This window comes from Aplysia californica, unplaced genomic scaffold (assembly GCF_000002075.1).
Source record: "Aplysia californica isolate F4 #8 unplaced genomic scaffold, AplCal3.0 scaffold00177, whole genome shotgun sequence".
NCBI lineage: Eukaryota > Metazoa > Mollusca > Gastropoda > Aplysiida > Aplysiidae > Aplysia > Aplysia californica.
Window position 1 is genome coordinate 20,637 of NW_004797447.1, and position 4,786 is coordinate 25,422.

General features: G+C 41.0%; 1 protein-coding gene across 1 annotated transcript in view; it reads left to right on the forward strand.

Annotated features, from left to right (window-relative positions):
• The first annotated feature begins 245 nt into the window (after positions 1 to 245).
• Positions 246 to 4,786, forward strand: part of LOC101859172 (neuropeptide FF receptor 1) — a 199,631-nt gene continuing 195,090 nt past the window's right edge. The window contains exon 1 of the mRNA XM_035969742.1: positions 246 to 1,183. The gene's annotated coding sequence lies outside the window, so the exon portion shown is untranslated. The remainder of the gene's footprint in view (positions 1,184 to 4,786) is intronic.

Here is a 4,786-nt window from a genome sequence, read left to right on the forward strand (position 1 = left end):
TACATACATACATACATACATAAACACACAAACATATACACACACAGGCACGCACGCACACATGCATACATGCATACATACATACATACATACATACATACATACATACATACATACATACATACATACATACATACATACATACATACATAACGTCTCGCTCACACACACACTCTCCCACGAACACTTTTATTCACCACCCACCGAAAGCGCTCCCGCGGAGATCCCATCCACCCTGCTACAACATGAGGTACAGTTGTCTCCCCTCACCCACACACTGGCGGGCGGGGATGCGGCAAGTCTGAAAAGCGCTCTTTTACTCACTCTCATTTTGGCATCGCTCACGAAGACTTTCCCTTCAAATTTCATGCCGAATCTCTCTACGGAGAGTCTGTGTGAGTAGTTCAGGTGCTCGGAGTAAAGGCAATTTCAACTGACCCGTAGTAATTTATACTGACTGAGTTCTGGAGATTGGAAAAGGATAAAAGGACAAGTAAGATTTTAGCTTGAATACAATGAACACGTGTCCGTACACAAGGCAAGTTTGTTTTCTCAAAATGCAGATTGATTGAAAAGACCAATTCAGTGTATGATTATTCAGAAAGCATGCTGAAAAGTATTTTAACGCATATTTAATGTTGTCAACTCTAAACAGGAATGACGATACTTGATTCATACTTTTGATGTGGAAATAAGACCATTCACGTTAAAGGAATACAAACTGTGTAACAGAAATTACAGGGAAAAAAATGAAAAAGACATTCCTAACCTGTGAAATGCTTTGTGTGGAAACAACAGCCAATTAAGTTCGCTGAAAATCATGTCTAGGGTTCTTGAAAAAACTTTAAAAAATTGTTTGTTTGGCATACAATTAAGGAAATGTCACCAACTTCACAATATCTCCAAGAAGTCTGACGAACCTTTGGTCTGAATTCGGATAACATGTATTAGCAATTGATCTGGGCAAACTATAGTTGTTAAGAACATTACAACCTTGTTATCAAAGTTATCAACTTCGGTCAGTGTTTTCCTGTTGGTGAGCTAACGAGAAGTTCCCCTGGCTATAACTGTGACAGTTGAGAGTGCTCCAAGCTCGCCTGATTCTGTGACTAACCCAGCTCCGAGATCGCGTATCTGATTGGTGTTGTTTTGTGACAGAGCAAGAGACTGGGACTCCAGACGGGTAAGTAAGGCTACCGAGGTCATGTTAGCTATAACACGGAGTGCCCATTGGGGAATCGGGTTGGGTCGGATCGGTTTGCTAGCCAGACTGAGTGCGCAAAGCTGCTATCGTGGCACAAACCGATCACGTTCAATTTGTTTCCTCAAAAACAAACGTGTTTGTTTTCAGGCGACGAGTCGGGAAATTGACCCTACTCGACCTGACCCGACCCGACCCGTAATGGCACCCGGTACAAGGGAGACGAAACGACGGACACACCACGGGCCAACTGTTACTATGAGCCCGCAGGACGATATTTTGAGGCTCTCAAATGGCATAATAGTTTAGTGATAGGGTGGCCGACCGGGTTTTCCCACAAGTAACCTTTTTCCGAATCGTTGCTATGTATGTATAAAATTATAGGCTCATGACAGCTTCTGGTGGTGTTTGTAGACAAGTTTTAAACATCAGTCCAGAGTTTTAGGTCACTTTAAAAACGAACGAACAAACAAACAAACAAATAATTAAACATATAAACAAACAAACATCCAAACTCGAAACCATCTTTTCCGTGGAATACTTGATGTTCCCTAGGCCCCACTATACCCTAATGTATCAAAAGTCTGTTAACGTTGTGAGCAATTAATTAGTTCATCTTGATCATTCTCGTTTTTCGAGTGCCAAATCTAAAGCAGACATCGACGATTACTATTCGCCACTTATTTCTCTATTCGGCTGCTCTTAAAAACCCCTGTATTATTTACCCTGGTCTCTTACAGGTACTTTCCCTTAAGTTAATGGTTTTTGGTTAGTTTATTTCTTTTGCTTTCTTTTCCTCCTAAGAGCAAGATATTCCTGGCTTTCTGTTATTTTCGATTATTTACTCTTTAAATGCCAACTCCAGTATCAGTGATTATCGGTAGACCTTTTGACCGTGTAAAGATAATTCGTGGAACGTAAAGAATGAACACATCCTCTATACGTCATGCCGGTAGGAATATTATCCTCATCAAATTCTTCGTTTACTTAATTCTTTCCTACTGTGTACCTCAAGGTCCCCTGGGCTCCGGCTCCGGCACAACAGCGACAGCACAAGTATGTGCCTGAAGGTTACACAAAAGGAATAATTCATTTTACGTATTTCCTATTAACATTTTTGTCTGTGGCGCCTGCCATATTTTTACACAGGTAAATGTTTTGCTTAGGTTAGGTATAGCCGCTACGTCCCAAAATGAAGACATTTGCAAAAGGGTTTGACCTCTGAAAATATAATTGCAGGAAGTCTTGAAGGTTACAGGACGTTAGATGAATTCGGAAAATGAACATAAGTCATGGAGCAAAGGTGTATCCCTTCACCCCTCCCTTCCAAAAAAGGTGGGAAAAGCAATAAAAAAACTAACACAGAGCGGTAATTACCACCCTCCTTCCCCAAACCACACTCAGAAGTATAAATGCATCCTTGCAGCCCAACCTAGTCAGTGGTTTGAGCTAATTAACCTTGAATACTGATCAGCTAGAAAGCTGTAAGCTCATACAATTTGGCTTCGCTATGCGTCATGATGTATCTAATTCCTTCTGTGATCCGAACGACTTGGCGAGTGGCTCTGAGATTCAACGCACTGTGAGTTCTCACGATCTCTGAACAGTACCTGTGGTTAAGCCACAATGACCTTCCTTTGGGTTTGACGCCAGCGTCTGGGAAGTAGCATTATTAGGTCCTTCACTGTTGTACGTGGAATACATTAGTCCGATTCCGTTGTGGAGATGTTATTTATCGAGTACTTTCGTCTGTCTGCTGGACGTTGTGTGTCAGTCAGCCAAGGTTAGCCCTTACAGGTAGGATCGAAACAGTCGACCTATAAATCAGATGTGACAAAATCTATCAGTCAGGGGCCAAATTCAATTTACACTTTAGCTTGCTGGGGAAGCTGGTAAATACTCGTTGAGCAGAGTAAAACAAAACCTAATTAAAACAGACTGAAGTTAAACTATTAACAAATCAAGGAATACACATTTAAGCTCTCATTCCAATTTATTTGAGCTGGATGTTTGGTAGTTTTTTGTTGTTGTTGACAAGTTAGTATAAATTTGGCGTACGAGTCTATGCCATTGAGATTTTCAGGATGGAAAACCTAAAACATTCTCTCTAGGGCCGGATAAACTTGTCTGTCGGCCTTGTGCGGGCCTCGGACCTCGAGTTTGACACCTGTGTCTTGAATAGTTTGAATTGTGTCGATGGAGAGCACAGCGCAGTTACAATTACTATTGTTGAAAAAATGGCTTTTCTACCTCAGTATCTCAAATTGCAGAGGCGTGAGAATGATGCTATTTTTTCATTGCTATCTTATTCTTCTATTTGAATACATATACACAGCAGCAATATAAACTTTCCACCTGGAGAGAAGCCTGTATTGTGGCTATTATTCAACATATATAAACAAAAATTGACACCGACATAATTCAAAGTGTTTCAAGAAGTGCGTTATTTTTTTGTTTGTTCCTTGATCATGTCTCATGGAGTGGTACAGTGTTAAGCACAAACTGGTACCCTTTGATCTCAACATTTCACATCAGTAGCGGGCACTGTAGCCCCTTGCAATGATGCAAGCTTGGCATGTTCTGCCCATTGATCAAGTCAGTTTTTTGTTTATTAGTTTAATTAATTGTTGTGGCAGTCCATTTCCCTCTTGAATCAAAGCTTGTCCCACGTTCAAGCGAGAAGTATTTTAGTTTCAACGCAGTTTCCACCATCTCCACACTCCACAGCTGCCCCCTCTTTTTTATTGGTTCCTTATGGTTCACTCCGGACTTTGTCTCCCTACAGTCTCCTTTGTGTTTCTTCCAATGCATCTCATTTTGAGGATGAGTTCTTCTTAAAGGTCTTCACTGGGAACGTGTGAGGCATTGATATATGAGGATAGGAAGAAGGATGACAGACGTCAGCTGTGTTTTTTTTTGGTATTCAAGGAAAGGATGGGATGTGGTAGCAGAGGTTTCAAGGCGGACGAAAGAATCTTTTAATCTTTCTAAATTACTCATTTCTGTCACTATCAAATTGTTGACCAAAACACGCACGCAGTGGTCAATTTTTACATTATTGCGTTGATTGGTGTTACTATTTTCTTTTCTTCCCTATGATGTTTATACGTGTGGAAAATTCGTACAAATTGCCTTTTCCAACAACTAAAGCAATAACAACAAACCATCATTGGGCCTACTACATATTTTAAAAAATATCAAAATCCTCAACCATCCTATCTCCCTACAACAAAACAACAACGACAAAAACAACAACAACAACAACAACAACAACAACAACAACAACAACAACAACAACAAATATAGACTCGACAACTAATCGGACACAATCTGCCCATTGTGCAACAAGGAGCCCCAAGATTTGGAGCACTGGCTGCAGAGATGCAACGCTACGGAGGTCCGCCGGTGGCGTCTCTTTCGGGAAACAGTGGCCCTGGCAAAGAGCACGCTCTTCGGGGTCCCAAACAATTCGGAAGGATAGGCTATCACAACAACAACAACAACAACAATAATATCATCAACAACAACAGCAGCAACAGCAGCAGCAGCCACAACAACAACAACAACAAAGCAACAACAACAACA